A 20,803-nucleotide genomic window follows, 5' to 3' on the forward strand; every position below is an offset into this window, starting at 1 on the left:
GTTTTATGTACTCAGGCCCTGATGAATCGGAGGTCCGGTAAGTGACTTCAGACCTTCGATACAATTCGCACCTGGGACTGTCCTCCCTTCGAAACGAATGGCACGTTCCGACACTAACCCAGTTCCCGGGGTATTCTTTTTCTCTTCCTGCTTGGACATCTTCTGTTACGCTTTTTATTTTAAATAACTTTACTGGACAGGCCTACGGGCTCTAAGCAGAGTGCGGTATTGGGGGAAGGGGCTGAAGGCTTTAGGGCAGCTCTTAGATGCTTCCGGGGAAAGGAGACCTCGTCGAAAAATCAAAATTTGAAAGCGCCCTCGGGAAACTGGAATAAACTCGAGGAACAGAGGGCGGGGGAGCGTTGGCTGACGGTTGCACTTATCACTGAACAATAAGGACGTGTTTCCTTTCTAGGGGATACTGTCATCTCCTGGCTAAGCTGGGTGTGAGTAGGCTGTGGCCTGGGGAGTATAGAGAGCATTTACTGGGCAGGGCAGCCTCTGCCAGATTGTTATTAGAAATTGAGTTGTTTGAATTATCTGGATGATTTAGGCAAAACAATCCCATTCTCCAAAATTACTCAGCTGCTTTTTATGCAAGAAAAGTTTAGCGCAAGCTGAGAGTGTGCTGGTAAATATTCAGGAGGGTGAGAGAGCTGGAACTTGGAACTTCACTCAGTTGATTCAGGAAATGGTTTTCTTTACTTCGCACAGTTTTCTTTTTCACCTAAACAGTTTGAAGCAATTCAGATGTGAGATTTTTGTTTGGTTTTGTTTCATGTAATTTCAGTCACGCAGAATGTTTTTCTGAATTTTAACGTTTTAAGAAATGCAATAACGAGCAAGATTCGCAGTATTTGCTATGGAGGTTGCACAGAAAAATTGAATGAGTCATGAACATTTAACAAATATTGGAGCACCCGCTGTGCGAGGTACTGTGCTTGTTCACCGTGGTGGACCGAGTTCCTCCGTACTGAGTTCCTGGTTTTTGTTCTCACTAGGGTCATTGTTTTACACATGTATAAACTTCCCTCTCAAGTTCTCTTTTTGGATACCCAAATGCTAAAAACCAAAGTCCTGAATTGTGAGAAAATTCTAATAGTCCTTGTTGTCTTATATCAAGTAAACTATGTATTACTTGCTTTGTGTTTGATTCAGGAAGTTGATTACTGTTTTCAAATACCACAGCCATCATCAACGTAGATTAGACATATGAGTCCTTTGGCCTATGTAGAGTTTTGGGTTTTTTTCTCCCTACTATTTTTTATTGTGGTAAGAGCACAACATGAGATCTACCAGCCTAACGAATTTTTAAGTGTACCATGCAGTATTGTTAAAAGCATGCAGTGTTGTACAGAAGATCTCCAGAACGTTTCCTCTCACATGACTAAAAATCTATGCCAGTGAACAACTCCCCATTTCCTCCTCTCAGCCCCTGGCAACCACGATTCTACTTTGTTTCTCTGAGTTTGACTACTTTAGATACCTCATATAAGTAGAATCATGCAATATTTGTCTTCTTGTGATTGACTTGTTTCACTTAGCATACTGTCCTTGAGGTTCAATCATGTAAAATATTATAGGATTTCCTTCTTTTTTAAGGCTAGATAACAATGTATTGTATGTACATACTCCATTTTTAAAAATCCATTCATGCATAGATGGACATTTGTGTTGCTGCCACATCTTGGTTACTGTGAATAATGTTGCAGTGAACATGGGTGTAAAATCTCTTTGAAATCCTGTTTTTAATTATTTTGAATATATACCCAGAAGTGGGGTTGCTAGATCATATGGTAGTTTTCATTTTCTGAGGAACTTCCATACTGTTTTCATAGCAGCCTCACCATTTCTAACTCCCACCAATAATGTGCAGGAGTTCCAGTTTCTCCAAATACTTGCCAATGCTTATTGTCTATTGTTTTTGTTTTGATAATAGAGATCCTGACAGGTATGAGGTGATATCTCATTGTGGTTTTGATTTGCATTTCCCTGATAATTAGTGACATTGAACATTATTCCATATACCTGCTGTTCATTTGTATGTCTCTTTTGTAAAAATGTCTATTTAAGTTTTTAGCGCATTTTTAAATTGGGTTATTAGTTTTGGTTTTTTTTACCATTGGGTTGCGGGAGTTCCTTATGTATTTTAGAGACTAACTCCTTGTCAGATATACGGTTTGCAAATATTTTCTGCCATTCCATGGGTTGCCTTTTCATTCTGTTGTTTCTTTTGCTGTGCAGAAGCTTTTTAGTCTGATGTAGTCCTACTTATTCATTTTGTTTTTGTTGTTTGTGCTTTTGGTGTCATAGCCATGAAATCATTGCCAGGACCGATGTGACAAAGCTTTCCCCCTAAGTTTTCTTCTAGAAGTTTTAGGTCTTACATTTAAGACTTACATTTAAGTCTTTGAGTTGATTTTGTGTATGGTGTAAGATAGGCGTCCAATTTCGTTCTTGTGCATGTGGATATCCAGTTTTCCCAGCACCATTTGTCGAAGAGGCCATCCTTTCTCTATTGTGTAATTTTGGCATTCTTGTCCAAGATCAGTTGACTGTATATGCATGGATTTATTTCTGGGCTCTCTATTCTGTTCCTTAGCCTCGGTTTTGAAGTCTGTGTTTTCCAACTATAAGGAATAGGGGTGAGGGCTGAATTCAAAGTTGAGTGTAAGTTCCTTCAAGACTCAAGTTTGAAAGAAGTATATAGCATAAAAAATAATTGTAAGAATGCAGAATTAGTTTTGTGGAAAAACATCTATGTTCATTGTCATTTCAGTTGTCTTTAACACCTTCCTACTGCCCCGCTGCTAAAGAATTGAATTTAATGGAGTGCTACAAATGAAATTCTCACAATTATTGCTAACAAATTGGTAAGCTGCTGCTGCTTTAGTCTATGCAAGAAATTGTGGCAACTAATAGTAATAGACGCATATATAGTACTTAATATGTGCCAGACCCTCTTCTAAGCGCTTTATATATTTGCTTAATCCTCATAAAACCCCATGAGTTGGATGCTGTTATCATCCTCTTTATCCAGTTGAGAGTACAGAGGAGGTGAGAGAACTTGCCCAGAGCTGAATTATGCTACCGGGCTGTCTGGCTCCTGGAGTCTGTGCCCCGTATCAGGGGGCAGCAAACTTTGTAAAGGGCCAGATAGTAAATAAATTAGGTTTTGTGGGACGTACAGTCTCTGTGGCAACTACTCAGTTCTGCCCCTGTACCATGCAAGCATCCATAGACAATACACAAATGAATGGCTGTGGCTTTGTTCCAGTACAACTTTATTTATGGACACCAGAATTTGCATTTCATATAATTTTCATATGTCATGAAATATTACTCTTTATTTTATTTTTTCAATTATTAAAAGAAGTATGTATCATTTAGGTCCCAGGTGTATAAAAGCAGGAAGTGGGCCAGATTGGTCCCTTGTGTAGTAGTTTGCCAACCATTGTTGCAAACCGCAAACACTGTTGCAAACCCCTCCAGGATTCTGGTTTATGACTCTGGGAGAATAGCATGTTAGCAAATGATTATTGGTTTCAAGATAAAGCTTATAGGTACTGGTGGCTGAGTTACCCTGAGAAATGCTGACCTCCCTGGGGTAGGATCCTATGTATAGAGTGGCTTCCAGTAAGATGGTCAAAAGGAAAACTCTGAAACTCTGACTCATTGGTCTCAGTCTTGCCCTTTGTAGTGGCAGCCAGGGGCGTGCACCATGACAAAGCTGGATGCAAAGCTAGCTTTTAAATGTTATTCATGTAACGTGGGTTCTTTATTTATGGCTGAGTATTGCCAAGCCTAAAAAAAAAAATCAGGAAAAAATAAAGATTCAATAAGAACTCTACAAGAATAGAGGTGAATACAGACAATTTACTTTTATGGGTTTGATATTCATTCCCATGGAAGGGGTGAAAGTGGAGAGTGAGAGAAAAGAGCAGCTTTACTAAGTTCTTGGTTTGTGCCAAGTGTTGGCCTAGGTACTTCCCTATGGTTGCACTTCAAGAACATCACCTTGGAAAAGAGATGCAATTATCCACATTTTATAGATGAGGAAATTGAGGTATGGGTAACTTCCCCAAGGTTACAGACCAGGTCTTGAGCCCAACGGGTTTATCCAACTCTAAAGCATGGGTGTTTAAAATGTAAACAAACTACAAAGATGCTAAACCAAGCTTACATTTTCCCCATCATTGTGCCGCTTCCTGAGGAATTTGGGCAGAAGAGGGGCTGCCAGAGAAGAATCTTAGGGGTAGAAAAACCCTCCAAAGTTTATAAGAATCAGCCTTGGGCAAGAACACAAATCATCAAAGAAATAGTTCAGAGCGAGAGAATCCAATCTTTGTGTCTGTTTTAATTTTGAACCAAATAAAAACCCCAGTGAAATATGAACTCGTTCTTATCTTATTCCTATGCCTTCAAATCACAGAATCCTAGATATGGACACTAAAATCCTCACGTCATTTAAAGAAACTCAGCAACAGAGCACCCGAACTATATAGTTAGAAGAGGGATTCCTAACTGGTATGGACAGTCTGGGGAGCTGGAACACTGTGTTATTTGTCCTAACAATTTACTAAGTCCTAGCAAAAGACTGTGAGAGTTATGCAGCTGTACCACAATGATTGAGGGTCCTGGCAGCAGTGTGGGTCAGGGAGAGAGCTATGGGAGGTTTATATTTATTTATTATTTTTTGAATTGAAGTACAGTTGATTTACAATGTGGTGTTAGTTTCCAGTGTACAGCAAAGTGATTCAGTTATATATATTCTTTTCCATTATGGTTTATTACAAGATATTGAATATAGTTCCCTGTGCTATACAGTAGGACCTTGTTGTTTATCTATTTCACATATAGTAGTACTGAGTATGATAATCTCTAGGTTCATCCACATTGTTGCCAGTGGCATTATTTCATTCTTTTTGATGGCTGATTATAGGAGGTTTCTAGATAGGCTATGGGTCATAGTCATTTTGGAAAGTCACTGGAATCACAGAAGCCTTTGTGATCAACTTCCCAACCATGTTGTTTTACAGATGAAGAAACCAAGCCTGGGAGAAGGTACATGGCTCAAGCCGTTGAAGGGCTGGCCTAGCCTGATGTAAATATTTGACTCTTCCAATGAAAGTTGTGGCATTATCTGAATATACCTCTCAGAGAGGGTCTTGATTTTTTGTGGTGTACCTTCCCCTATCCATCTGTATTCATACTTTGAAGACAAAAGACAACGTGGACACTCTCTGCCCCTGGAGAGAAGTTAACATAAGGTACTGCGTGTGGCATCCAGAACATTCTCACTCAGAGAAGTGGTGAAAGAAATAGTCTAGATAAGTAACTGTCATTCTTTCACCATTTCCTGCAGTTGAATTGCTGACAGGTCTAACATATCAGGAAGAAATGAGCAGTAACCTTTGCCAGATTAAGGTCTCAGCTTTCTTTTAACTCTCATCTGAGTGTGTCACTTCATGATTTAAAAATCTCTGCCTTAGAGAGAACTCAGATCTCCAAGTATGTGGAAATGATTGTTTATAACAACATATATAACTAAGAAGTATTATTTCTATTTTCTTAAGATGGATAGGAAAGAATTTGAAGACTAGAATCTTCACTTGGGAGTAAAAGACACCCCTTTTCTCTAACTGCCCAGAGTAAAAGCCCGCTTCATTGTGTAACTATAGTATTTTAAAGGAATAGTAAAACTTACATCACTGATGTTTTAGTGCTCGCATGTAAAGTGTTTAACCAGTTCCTGGCACATTGTGGGTAATAATGAATTGGAACCACAGCTGTTCAATAGAACTTTTTGCCGTGCTGGAAATATTCTGTATCTGTGTCATACAATACCATACTCAATAATCACATGTGGCTATTGAGCGTGTGAAATGAGAGACTAAAATTTTAATTTTATTGAACTGTATTTATTTAATAAATTTATTATAATTTTAATTTTATATTGCAATGCTCCCTATTTTTACTTATTTTTTTGTATCCCCAGTTTATCATTAGTCATTTAAATTTAAGTTCAGTTACATTGCAAAGTACATTGCTTACTACTCTCTTCCTCTCTTCTTCATAGGCCCGTATTTTAACTATTCTATTCACATTCATTTATTGTTGGGAATCTTTCCTTGAGTCTTTCCTTAAATCAGATATATTTTCTGAATCCTTGCATGGCCACAAATCTATTGATATGTGTGACATGGGATAGTTGGGCTCCAGGACTTTTCTCTCACCGGTCTTTGGATGCCGATCTGTCTTCTAACATTGCAGATGAGATGTTCATTGCCAATCTTATCAATAGGCAACTCGTTTCTCCTTTCTGAATGCTTATAAGATTTTTCCTTATTCCTTGGAGTTTAGGAATTTGTAGAATGTACCATGAAGTGTGTATATACATACATATGTGTGTGTGTGTGTATATACTTTATTTTTATTTATTTTTTATTGAAGTGTAGTTGATTTACAGTGTTTCAGGTGTACAGCAAAGTGATTCAGCTATATATATATACACACATACATAGGTATTGATATTTATATATTCTTTTTCAAATTCTTTTGTTATAGGTTATTAAAAGATATTGAATATAATTTCCTGTGCTCTACAGTAGGTCCTTGTTGTTTATCTATTTTATATATAGTAGTGTGTAACTGTTAATCCCAAATTCCTAATTTATCCCTATCCCACCCTTACCCTTTGGTAACCATTAATTTGTTTTCTATGTCTATGAGTCTCTTTCTGTTTTGTAAATAAGTTCATTTGTATCATTTTTTTACATTCCACATATAAGTGATATCATATGCTATTTGTCATTCTTTGTCTGGCTTACTTCATTTAGTATGATAATCTCTAGGTCCATCCATGTTGCTGCAAATGGCATTATTTTTCATTCTTTCTTATAACAGTAATATTCCATTTTATATCTATATCTATATATCTATATGTATATATCACATCTTCTTTATCCATTTATCTGTCAATGGACATTTAGGTTGCTTCCATGTCTGGGCTATTTTAAATAGTGCTGCTGTGAACATTGGGGTGCATGTATCTTTTAGAATTAGAGTTTTTTGTCTTTTCCGTATATATGCCCAGGAGTGTGATTGCTGGATCATATGGTAGCTCTATTTTTAGTTTTTTAAGGAACCTCCATACTGTTCTCCATAGTGTATATATGTGTTAAATCAGTCCTTCCTGGATCTTGTCGAGGTCTTCCTTCAGCCCTGGGAAAAATTCTTCTATTATTTCTTTAATTATAACCTGTTCCTTCTTTTGTTTCTGGAATGTTTGTTTGCATATTACATGGATTTACGCTCTAATTCTCTAATATTTTCCTTCATGAATTTGTGTGTGTCTCTCTCTCCTTTTTTTTTTTTTTTCTTTTTTCTATGTGGTTTGAAAGGTTTCTTCCACTTGATTCTCTAGGCCATGTTTGGCATCTCTTAGGCCTCCATACTCTGCACAGCTTTCAGTACGGATACCCAAGAGCACTAGTTAGTGCCTCTGAGTAAAAACCAGCTTATGTTCTCACTTACCTCCCAAGATAAAAGGTCTAAAGAATGCTATTTCACATTGGAAAAAAACACCCCAGATTACCAAGAATGCCTAATAGTCATTAACTTTTATGCAGGAACAGTACAGTCTCAGATTTCATGAAACAAAACAGAGCTACAAGGAGGAATGGACTAGTACAGCCTGCTGGCAGTTTTTACACATCTCTCACAGACAGTAAAAGATCAATTAGGCAGAAAATAAGAATAGAGAAGGCTAGACTGACGTCATCAACAAGCAGAATCTAATACACAGACTACTGTACACTCAGCAAACAGGAATGCACATTCTTTTCAACATAGAATATCTTTGAAAATTGACCATGCAATAGACCACAAAGATAAAACAAACCAAAAAATTAATTTGAATTCATTAATAAAATCAGAAGTCAGTTATTTAAGGAATCTAATATTGTAGAAAACTCTTGGGTGTGATTTACCAAAGAGGAGAGAGCGATGGGAGCCCCCCCTGCAAAAAAGAGGAATATACATTTTAACACAATTTATGGTGGATTGTATAATTGTTCTTAATTCTTTACCCCTTCTTAAACCAGTAAGCTTTGTCACGTAAATTTGCAGTTCCTCCTGGTAAAGTAGAGTATATCCACCTCCATTCTTGATACAGGGCTGGACCATGTGACTTACTTAGGTTGATGAGCAAGAACTGACAGTGTTCCAGTCCTGAATCTGGGCCTTAAGAGGCATCACCTATTTCCACTTATCCAACTTGTACTTTTGCCATCACCATGGGAACAACATCTTGGGTAGCCAGTTGGTCCAAGAAGGTTATGAGACATACCCTCAGATATGGAGCCAAGCCCAGCCGAGCCCAGAGATCAGCCAGTGTCCAACTGTCTTACAGGTGTGTGAGCTGGATTAAATGTTGCCTATATCACTAAGTTTGGAGTGGTTTATTGTACAGCATTATTGCAGCTATGCTAACAATAAATTTGAAAAACTAGAAATCCAGATAATTTTTAAGAAATACATTTGGGCAAAATAGACTGAAGAAGAGGTAGAAAATTTGAATAGAGGAATTATCACAAAAGAAAAATTAATGATATTGCAAAATTCTGCCATCCTCAAATGACATGTTTCACTAAATCTTCAAATAACAGATTATTCACACTTTATACAAACTATTGCAAAACATGGAAAAAAATGAGATGCTATGCAGTTCATTTTTAAAGAAAGGCAATATGATAAAAACAATGCAAGACTAGAAGAAAAAGAGAAGAAAAAATCATTGACCAAGTCTAATTGAACATGCATCCTCAATTAAATAGGAGCCAAAAGTTATAGTTAAGAACAAAAACAGTATGCTAAAGGATCATATAGTTAGGAGCCAAACGTTAATAATAATGTTTATTAACAGTAAATACTGAGACAGGGAAAATCAAAGTATTCCTTTGTTCACACCATTTTTTCATCAATAAATGTCCCTCCTCATCTATGTTCTACCCCAAACTCAGGTGAACTCTTCTTCCGTGATGACACCTAAGGATTAGTTAAATCTCTTTTTTTGTAATTCAGCTTATTAAGTGTATGTGAATCCTCAAAAAAATTATAAAACTTCAAAGGCGATCACTGGAAATTATTCATCTTCTCAAAGTATCTTGCAAAAACTAGACCCTCAGTAATCATTGTTTGCCAGATGCATGCAATGGGCTACTTTAAATTTCTTTCAGACAAAATTCAAAAATAAGTAGACTCATGAGTAAAGATACTAAACATAATACATACATGTTTTTCGACTCCTTGTATCTGTATAATACTTTATAATACATATTTTCTGTTCATTTTCCTAGTCAATATTTTAAGATTTGTGAGTCATGTTTTTAATCCCCATCTTACAGATGATTATATTCAGGCTAATTAAACTGAAGTAATTTCCCCCTGGTCTCTAATAAATAGGAAGGCTACACTTGAATTTAGGGCTGCAAACTAAGTCTCTTGTTTTCTAATATGTTAGTCTACTAAATTTCTTTCCATATTAATTTAATTTTAAAACATGAATTGAGACACAGATGTAGAGAACAAACATGGACACCCAGGAGGGAAAGCAGCGACAGGTGGGGGTTGTGGTGTGATGAATTGGTAGATTGGGATTGACATGTATACACTGATGTGTATAAAATGGATGACTAATAAGAGCCTGCTGTATAAAAAAATAAATAAAGAATTTAAAAAGTGATTTAATTCTGTTAAAATGGTAGTTGGCACACACATCACAAATAGTAATAGAAGGTTATTAAAAACCAGAATTTTATTTATTTATTTAATTAAAATTTTTTTTTATACAGCAGGTTGTTATTAGTCATCAATTTTATACACATCAGTGTACACATGTCAATCCCAGTCGCCCAATTCATCACACCACCACCCCCACCCCCCTGCGGCTTTACCCCCTTGGTGTCCATGCGTTTGTTCTCTACATCTGTGTCTCAATTTCTGCCCTGCAAACCGATTCATCTGTACTATTTTTCTAGGTTCCACATATACGCGTTAATATACGATATTTGTTTTTCTTTTTCTGACTTACTTCACTCTGTATGACAGCTCTAGCACCATCCACGTCTCAACAAATGACCCAATTTCGTTACTTTTTATGGCTGAGTAATATTCCATTGTATATATGTACCACATCTGCTTTATCCATTCGTCTGTCGATGGGCATTTAGGTTGCTTCCATGACCTGGCTCTTGGAAATAGTGCTGCAATGAACACTGGGGTGCATGTGTCTTTTTGAATTATGGTTTTCTCAGGGTATATGCCCAGTAGTGGGATTGCTGGATCATATGGTAATTCTATTTTTAGTTTTTTAAGGAACCTCCATACTGTTCTCCATAGTGGCTGTATCAATTTACATTCCCACCAGCAGTGCAACAGGGTTCCCTTTTCTCCACACCCTCTCCAGCATTTGTTGTTTGTAGATTTTCTGATGATGCCCATTCTAACTTGTGTGAGGTGATACCTCATTGTAGTTTTGATTTGCATCTCTCTAATAATTAGTGATGCTGAGCAGCTTTTCATGTGCTTCTTGGCCATATGTATGTCTTCTTTGGAGAAATGTCTATTTAGGTCTTCTGCCCATTTTTGGATTGGGTTGTTTATTTTTTTAATATTGAGCTGCATGAGCTGTTTATATATTTTGGAGATTAATCCTTTGTCCGTTGATTCATTTGAAAATATTTTCTCCCATTCTGAGGGTTGTCTTTTCGTCTTTTTTATGGTTTCCTTTGCCGTGCAAAAACTTTTAAGTTTCATTAGGTCCCATTTGTTTATTTTTGTTTTTATTTCCATTACTCTAGGAGGTGGATCAAAAAAGATCTTGCTGTGATTTATGTCAAAGAGTGTTCTTCCTATGTTTTCCTCTAAGAGTTTTATAGTGTCTGGTCTTACATTTAGGTCTCTAATCCATTTTGAGTTTATTTTTGTGTATGGTGTTAGGGAGTGTTCTAATTTCATTCTTTTATATGTAGCTGTCCAGTTTTCCCAGCACCACTTACTGAAGAGACTGTCTTCTCCATTGTATATCCCTGCCTCCTTTGTCATAGATTAGTTGACCATAGGTGCGTGGGTTTATCTCTGGGCTTTCTATCTTGTTCCATTGATCTATGTTTCTGTTTTTGTGCCAGTACCATATTGTCTTGATTACTGTAGCTTTGTAGTATAGTCTGAAGTCAGAGAGTCTGATTCCTCCAGCTCCATTTTTTTCCCTCAAGACTGCTTTGGCTATTTGGGGTCTTTTGTATCTCCATACAAATTTTAAGATTTTTTGTTCTAGTTCTGTAAAAAATGCCATTGGTCATTTTATAGGGATTTCATTGAATCTGTAGATTGTTTTGGGTAGTATAGTCATTTTCACAATATTGATTCTTCCATTCCAAGAACATGGTATATCCCTCCATCTGGTTGTATCATCTTTAATTTCTTTCATCAGTGTCTTATAGTTTTCTGCATACAGGTCTTTTGTCTCCCTAGGTAGTTTTATTCCTAGGTATTTTCTTCCTTTTGTTGCAATGTTAAATGGGAGTGTTTCCTTAATTTCTCTTTCAGATTTTTCATCATTAGTGTATAGGTATGCAAGAAATTTCTGTGCATTAATTTTGTATCCTGCAACTTTACCAAATTCATTGATAAGCTCTAGTGGCTTTCTGGTGGCATCTTTAGGATTCTGTATGTATAGTGTCATGTCATCTGCAAACAGTGACAGTTTCACTTCTTCTTTTCCAATTTTATTCCTTTTATTTCTTTTTGTTCTCTGATTGCCATGGCTAGGACTTCTAAAACTATGGTGAATAATTGTGGTGAGAGGGAACGTCCTTGTCTTGTTCCTTATCTTAGAGGAAATGCTTTCAGTTTTTCACCATTGAGAATGATGTTTCCTGTGGGTTTGTCGTATATGGCCTTTATGATGTTGAGGTAGGTTCCCTTAATGCCTACTTTCTGGAGAGTTTTTATCATAAATGGGTGTTGAATGTTTTCAAAAGCTTTTTCTGCATCTATTGAGATGATCATATGGTTTTTCTTCTTCAATTTGTTAATATGGTGTATCACATTGACTGATTTGTGTATATTGAAGAATCCTTGTATCCCTGGGATAAATCTCAGTTGATCGTGGTGTATGATCCTTTTAATGTGTAGTTGGATTCTGTTTGCTAGTATTTTGTTGAGGACTTTTGCATCTATATTCATCATTGATATTGGTCTGTAATTTTCTTTCTTTGTAGTATCTTTGTCTGCTTTTGGTATCAGGGTGATGTTGGCCTCATAGAATGAGTTTGGGAGTGTTCCTTCCTCTGCAATTTTTTGGAATAGTTTGAGAAGGATGGGTGTTAGCTCTTCTCTAACTGTTTGATATAATTCACCTGTGAAGCCATGTGGTCCTGGACTTTTGTTTGTTGGAAGATTTTTAATCACAGTTTCAATGTCATTACCTGTGATTGGTCTTTTCATATTTTCTTTTTCTTCCTGGTTCAGTCTTGGAAGGTTATACTTTTCTAAGAATTTGTCCATTTCTTCCAGGTTTTCCATTTTATTGGCAAAGAGTTGCTTGTAGTAGTCTCTTAGGAAGCTTTGTATTTCTGCAGTGTGTGTTGTTACTTCTTTTTCATTTCTAATTTTATTGATTTGAGTCCTCTCCCTCTTTTTCTTGATGAGTCTGGCTTATGGTTTATCAATTTTATTTATCTTCTCAAAGAACCAGCTTTTAGTTTTATTGATCTTTGCTATTGTTTCCTTCATTTCTTATTCATTTATTTCTGCTCTGATCTTTATGATTTCTTTCCTTCTGCTAACTTTGGGTTTTGTTTGTTCTTTCTCTAGTTCCTTTAGGTGTAAGGTTAGATTGTTTATTTGAGATTTTTCTTGTTTCTTGGGGTAGGCTTGTATAGCTATCAACTTCTCTATTTGAACTGCTTTTGCTGCATCCCATAGGTTTTGGATCATCGTGTTTTCATTGTCATTTGTCTCTAGGTATTTTCTGATTTCCTCCTTGATTTCTTCAGTGATCTCTTGGTTAATTAGTAATGTATTGTTTAGCCTCCATGTGTTTGTGTTTTTTATGTTTTTTTCCCTGTAATTGATTTCTAATCTCATAGCGTTGTGGTCAGAAAAGATGCTTGATATGATTTCAATTTTCTTACATTTACTGAGGCTTGATTTGTGACCCACGTTGTGATTTATCAATGTTGTAGTTTTCTTATGACAGGGCCGAAAGTAAGCTCATCACACGAGGTGAATTTTGCCGAAACAGCAGTAGAGGGCTGCCGCTTGCTCAGGCAAAACAGTGCCGTCTGTCCTGCTGTGGTAGCTTTTATTTAAGCATTATCTATGTTTACATCTTAAGACTTAAAATTTTAACATTTCAGAAATGCCAAAGCAGCAACATATGCTTTTATTGATTAGACAAGCAACAGTGGGCTTTCTTGAAGACATGCCTTGCTTCGTCCTTGAGCTCAGAAGCAACACAAGGACATCTCCTTGTGTTCCCATCATTCTGATTATACTAAAGTAGCACAAGGACGTTTCCTTGTGTTCTGATTATACTGAGGTCATTTCATGGATCAGTGCCCAAAGTATCCAGGACTGCCTGCAGTCCTGGCTTATTCGCCAGCCCCCGGTTTGCCGAGGGGGGGCTCATGGGTCACGTCTCCTTTCCATGTCCTCAGTTATTCCACTACAATGTTCCATGCGCACTTGAGAAAAAAGTGTAATCTGCTGTTTTTTGATGGAATGTCCTGTAAATATCAATTAATTCTATCTGGTCTGTTGTGTCATTTAAAGCTTCTGTTTCGTTATTTATTTTCATTTTGGATGGTATGTCCCTTGGTGTAAGTGAGGTGTTAAAGTTCCCCACTATTATTGTGTTACTGTTGATTTCTTCTTTTATAGCTGTTATTAGTTGCCTTATGTATTGAGGTTCTCCTATGTTGGGTGCATGTATATATATTTTTTTTTTTTTTTTTTTTTTTTTTTTTGCGGTACGTGGGCCTCTCACTGTTGTGGCCTCTTCCATTGCGGAGCACAGGTTCTGGACGCGCAGGCTCAGCGGCCATGGCTCATGGGCCTAGTTGCTCCGCGGCATGTGAGATCTTCCCAGACCGGGGCACAAACCCACGTCTCCCGCACCGGCAGGCGGACTCTCAACCACTGCGCCACCAGGGAAGCCCCAGGGTGCATATATATTTATAATTGTTATATCTTCTTCTTGGATTGATCCCTTGATCATTATGTAGTGTCCTTCCTTGTCTCTCGTAACATTCTTTATTTTAAAATCTATTTTATCTGATACGAGTATTGCTACTCCAGCTTTCTTTTGATTTCCATTTGCATGGAGTATCTTTTTCCATCCCCTCACTTTCAGTCTGTATGTGTCCCTAGGTCTGAAGTGGGTCTCTTGTAGACAGCACATATATGGGTCTTGTTTTTGTATCCATTCAGCAAGCCTGTGTCTTTTGGTTTGAGCATTTAATCCATTCATGTTTAAGGTAAGTATGTTCCTATGACCATTCATGTTTAAGATAAGTATGTTCCTATGACCATTTTCTGAATTGTTTTGGGTTTGTTTTTGTAGGTCCTTTGCTTCTCTTGTGTTTCCCACTTAGAGAAGTTCCTTTAGCATGTTTTGTAGAGCTGGTTTGGTGGTGCTGAATTCTCTTAGCTTTTGCTTGTCTGTAAAGCTTTTGATATCTCCATTGAATGTGAATGAGATCCTTGCCAGGTAGAGTAATCTTGGCTGTAGGTTCTTCCCTTTCATCACTTTCAGTATATCATGCCACTCCCTTCTGGTTTGTAGAGTTTCTGCTGAGAAATCAGCTGTTAACCTTATGGGAGTTCCCTTGTATTTTATTTGTTGTTTTTCCCTTGCTGCTTTCAATAATTTTTCTTTGTCTTTAATTTTTGCCAATTTGATTACTATGTGTCTTGGCATGTTTCTCCTTGGATTTATGCTGTATGGGACTTGCTGCACTTGCTGGACTTGGGTGGAGTTCTGAAAAAGGCTGAGAGCTGAACCAACAAAGTTGTTGATGGGCAATGCTGACTAGAGCTGGAAATTTGGAAGGAATGCTTTTCTCCTCTCCTCTTATCTTTCACCTCCCTTTTGTGTCCCTACTAATAACACTATAGGAAGTCAGTGGGCAAGAAGGTCTGGGAAATACAGTGTGTAGTCTCAGCACAGAGCAGATTGGGCTTGGAGGTGAGAGACAGTACATAACTAAGCAGCATGAATAAACATCCTTTCCCATGTTAGGGAAGTTTTCGACTTAGGGAAGTAATCTCTTCAAATATTTTCTCTGGTCCTTTCTCTCTCTCTTCTCCTTCTGGGACCCCTATAATGTGAAAGTTGTTGCATTTAATGTTGTCCCAGAGGTGTCTTAGGCTGTCTTCATTTCTTTTCATTCTTTTTCCTTATTCTGTACCACAGCAGTGAATTCCACCATTCTGTCTTCCAGGTCACTTATCTGTTCTTCTACCTCAGTTATTCTGCTATTGATTCCTTGTAGTGTAGTTTTACTTTCAGTTATTGTATTGTTCATCTTTGTTTGTTTGTTCTTTAATTCTTCTAGGTCTTTGTTAAACATTTCTTGCATCTTCCTGATCTTTGCCTCCATTTTTTTTCCGAGGTCCTGGATCATCTTCACTATCATTATTCTGAATTCTTTTACTGGAAGGTTGCCTATCTCCACTTCGTTTAGTTGTTTTTCTGGGTTTTTTTCTTGTTCCTTCATCTGGTACATAACCCTCTGCCTTTTCATCTTGTCTATCTTTCTGTGAATGTGGTTTTTGTTCCACAGGCTGCAGGATTGTAGTTCTTCCTGCTTCTGCTGTCTGCCCTCTGGTGGATGAGGCTATCTAAGAGGCTTGTGCAAGTTTCCTGATGGGAGGGACTGGTGGTGGGTAGAGCCGACTGTTGCTCTGGTGGGCCAGAATTTTATTCTAAAAAGGGAAAATTTAGAAAATTTATGGATGTACTGTGATTATATCAGTGATAATTTCATCATCTCACACAAAACAGTTTACAGAAGTTCAGTTTTTCTGATTGACAAGTTGAAGATTTTAATAAAAATTGTATAAATCCACAGAGTATAACTAGAAAACATAGATCATGAATAGGAAAAACACTTTAATTCTGAGAAAAGGTGAGGATCAATGTTATTTGAAAAAAAAATGTGGTCTTTAAACTTGGGAAATTTAAAATGACAGTAAAGTGAAGTGGAGAAAGCTAGTCTTAAGGAATGATCTAGAACTTAGAATATTCACATTTTCAACTTTACTAGAAATTGCAGAATTCTAAGTTCCAGAAATTCATCTTATAGGTACATAGTTTGAAGAAACTCTCCCACATGTACACAAGGAGACAACAATGATGTTTAACAAAATCTTTTTTGTAACAGAAAAATACTAGCTGAAAACAAATTAAATAGCAAGAGAATGGATAAAGAAGTCGCAGTACATTCATATTATGGAATAGCGCAGTTAAATTGAATTTAAAAAAAAGGAATGATCTAGTGCTCTAGCACAAGGAATGTAAAAGTGATTTCACCGATTTATATTCTCTGTTGTCTTATGTTTGTTTGTTATTCATTTTTTCTAGATTAACTAAGACACCTTTTTTTTTTTTTAAAGTTCCCAAATACCTAATATCTTTGGTGTTTGTACAGTATATCTCATATTACATTTCAGTGATGCTTAGGTCAGTGTTCTCCTGCCAGTATCCACGAGGTGTCACTGTAACATTATATTTATTTTAGAATCCGCGTGGCATTTCCACTCTTAGTAGTCAGCTGCAGTTTGGGCTTCTCAGAGGGATGCCCCTGGAGGCTGCTAGCTGCTCTGAGGGAGACTGCCTAGGCTGGTATTGGGAGTTCTGAAAAAGGCTGAGAGCTGAACCAACAAAGTTATTGATGGGCAATGCTGACTAGAGCTGGAAAATTGGAAGGAATGCTTTTCTCCTCTCCTCTTACCTTTCACCTCCCTTTTGTGTCCCTCCTAATAACACTATAGGAAGTCAGTGGGCAAGAAGGTCTGGGAAATACAGTTTGTAGTCTCAGCACAGAGCAGAGTGGGCGTGGAGGTGAGAGACAGTACATAACTAAGCAGCATGAATAAATCAAGCAACAAGACCTTATAAGGAGAAGGGAGTGGCAGCTGGCATAAAAACATTATTGGTCTTTGTGTTATTTAGAAGGAGAGTAAAGACGTTGATTATCTTTAAACTTTTTAAAAGTTAAATACACATTTTGCAAACTCTAGGATACTGACTATAATAAGGACACCAATAGACTATCATTTTCAAAGTAGGAGAAGGAAAAAGTGGAATGAGAGGAAATAGTCCATCAATCCAGCAGAGGGCAAGAAAGGGGAAAAAGGAATATTACAAAGTAACATAAACAAAAAGAACAAAATAAGATATTTGAAATAAATCCAAATATATCATTAATCACAATCTCAATCAGTTTAAATGGATTAAATTCTCCAAATAAAATAGATTAAATTTTCAAAATATCTGTGTTATGCTCTTATAGTATATAGTCCTCAAAAATAGAGATCCAGAAAAATTAGAAATTTTTAAAAAAGAGGTAAGGGAGGGAGTAAAAGGCAAAACAAAAAGAAGGCCAATGTAAATGGGAGAAAAATCGGGTTATATGACAGGTTATATATTGGGTTCTGTTCAATATGGATAGGAACTTAAAAACATCTAATTCCTAGTTGAATTATAATTCCAATCTGCCCTTTTGGGTCTCAGAAGTTGGGTACACATTGCCTGGGGAGACAGAGATAAAGATTCCTTTAATTTTATGGATCAAAGTTCCACAGCAGACAAGCATTTGAATTAGGCAGAAGTGGCTGATACCCTTTCAATTCACTTCTCTCTCTTTTTTAATTTTTCTGAAGTGGTGTAAATAAATAATATCATGGCATTTTGCTCCTTAATGTGTTATTACCCATCTGTACACAATAAGAACATTTTCTAATATAACCATAATACCATTGTCATATGTACCAAAATTAACATTGATTTCCTAATAATTATGAATAATTCTAATACCCAGTCCATATTCCAGTCAACCCAGTTACCCCTCATGCATTGTGTTTCTTTTTCATTTTCTTAACTCTTTAGATCACAAAATGTTATGCTGCTCTTGTCCTGTCTGCAGGGAAATCATGAAAGGGCTTTCTGACCTCCAAAGTTGACTTGCTTAACTTTCCTTCACTTTAATCAACAATTTCAACCAACCTGTTCTTACCTTGGATTAAGGGAGAAAACAATCTCTAGGTTTAAAAATTCATAAAGAAGGAAGGTGTTATATGCCTCCTTGTTTTTAATTTCTGTCCCATATAAGATGCTCAGAAAATGTTAGTTAAAATCAAACTATTTATACAAATGTGAGCTGTACAATTTATTATTTGAAAATCAGGTGGCTATAAGTTGATCATTTCTTGTATTTTTTTAATGTTCCCTGTAGAGTATGTTTTCAAATGCTTGTAAGTGGATAGATACTACCCACAGATGTAGAAAACAAATTCATGGTTACCAAGGGGGAAAGGAGGGGGGAGGGATAAATTGGGAGATTGGAATTGACATATACACACTACTATATATAAAATAAATAACTAAAAAGAACCTACTGTATAGCACAGGGAACCCTACTCAATACTCTGTAATAACCTATATGGGAATAGAATGTAAAAAGGAGTGAATATATGTATATGTATAACTGATTCACTTTGCTCTATGGCAGAAATTAACACAACACTGTAAATCAACTATACTCCAGTAAAAATTAATTTAAAAATATTTTAAAAATGAATAGATACTGTATAAATATCAATTCCTATTTTCAGATTACTTAATATATTTAGACAAGTGTGAAGATATTTTAGAAAAATCATCACGGGTTTTCAGATCTAGTATTTTGTACTCATTCTCCACTTCTCCCATTTCCCCATCATCTCCTATTATTGGTGTTAAACTTCTTCACTGAATGAAATGACATAAAGTAAACCATAACATTTTAATGTCTTCTACATGTTATTTAGAAATCTAGAGAGCTGTTGAAAATGTGATAACTTTTATCAAGCATAAACTCTGATATGATCTTTAGCTTAATTAAAACCACAGGAACAGATCTGAAAAAATAAGCCAATTTCTAAGCTGGTATCTGGAAAGTCTACCCTGTGACCGCTGGTTACTTAGACATCCTGGAGGCAGGATGCTTTCTTCTGTAGCTCTTTTAGAAGCTAATGTTTTTATGTTAGTCCTATACATTACTATCTCCTGCAGGCTCTCAAGTGAGTTTTGCTTTTATTTATTTTTAACAAAAAAATTACTTAAATAAACATAACATTCAGCATTAAAAGATTGTTTTCAATCATGTATGAAAAATCTTGAGTATCTCTAGCAGTTAGGCAACTTGTATAGATTTTTTTTCCTTTGTGCCTTTGTCTTGCTTAATCAGAGAAATATAATAACTTTTTTATTCTGTATTTTTAAGAGGCTCAACTACTGAAATCAAAAACACTTCAGAATTGTAGTATATATCTACATTTATTCAATAAATATTTATTAAGCACACGCCACGTTTTTTTATTCTCAGAGGTACAGCGATTAGGGTTATGAGGGTTACCAGTGATTTCCATGTTGCCAAATCCAGTGGTCAGTTTTGAGCCTTTATCAATTGAGCTTAAGGGACGCTCTTCTCCTAGTGATCACTTCTTCCTGCTTGACACTTTCTTCATGTGGCCTCCGGTCCTACCTCCGTCTCCTTTACTGGAGGTTCCTTCCCTCATCTTCCCACCCTCCAGGGTTAGGATGCACCACATCTCAGTTTTCGACCAGATTTCTTCTCCATGTACACTCGTGTCACAGGTGATTCATTCAATTCCAGATCTGTATGCCCAGGGCTCCTAAGTTTACGTCTCCAGTTCAGCTCTCAGACATGTACACCTACCTGCATATCTGATTCTTTTACCTGGATGTCTAATGGGCATTTCACGTTTGACATGTCCAAAATGAAGTTTCCTCCCTTCAAGCCAGCTCCTCCCAAACCTGACCATGCCTCACCATATTCACTACGACCACTCCAGTCCAAACCACCGCTATTACATTCCTGGATTATCGTCTTCTTTCTTCCCTTGCCCCGTCACAGTCTCCACCCGGCAAAGTGAGTGATCCTTTTGAAACAAGTCTCTCCTCCCTTTAAGACCCTGCAGTAACGTCCCTCGCAGAGAGACTGCCCACGGAATGGCCCTGGCGCCTGTGACCTGACTCCATCTGTTCCCCTGCTGGTTCATCCTGCTCCCATCACGCTTACCTCCATGTTCTTCCACGAGTGCCAAACACCCTCCTGCCTCGGGGTCTTGTGTAGCTGCTCGTCCATCTCTCTGGGCTTTCCCCTCAGTTCTTTTCAGGCCCCTGTTCCAGGGTTACCTTATGACACATGCTTTCCTGGAAGCCCTATCTAAAATAGCAGCCTCCCCATCCTGTTCACTTAATCTGGTTAACTTTTCTTTAATAGAATTTAACCACCCAACATATGTTTTAATTGAGGTTTAATAACATAACATTAGTTTCAGGTGTACAACATAATGGTCATCTGACATTAAAAAAAAATTGTTTATCAACTGTCTCCTGCTAGAATGAAAACTCCGTGAAGACAGGGAATTTACCATTTTCTGGCACATAGTTGACTTTCAAAAACTAACTTGTTGAATGAATCATATTTTCCCTCTGAAATTTCACTTT

The 20,803-nt window shown here is 36.9% G+C and overlaps 1 long non-coding RNA gene across 1 annotated transcript in view; it reads left to right on the forward strand.

The window, feature by feature from the left end:
• The first annotated feature begins 15 nt into the window (after positions 1-15).
• Positions 16-20,803, forward strand: part of LOC115853731 (uncharacterized) — a 119,264-nt gene continuing 98,476 nt past the window's right edge. Inside the window, exon 1 of the long non-coding RNA XR_004039699.2 lies at positions 16-37. This is a non-coding gene — a long non-coding RNA (uncharacterized lncRNA). The remainder of the gene's footprint in view (positions 38-20,803) is intronic.

The sequence above is a fragment of the Globicephala melas genome, chromosome 9 (assembly GCF_963455315.2).
Source record: "Globicephala melas chromosome 9, mGloMel1.2, whole genome shotgun sequence".
Taxonomy (NCBI): domain Eukaryota; kingdom Metazoa; phylum Chordata; class Mammalia; order Artiodactyla; family Delphinidae; genus Globicephala; species Globicephala melas.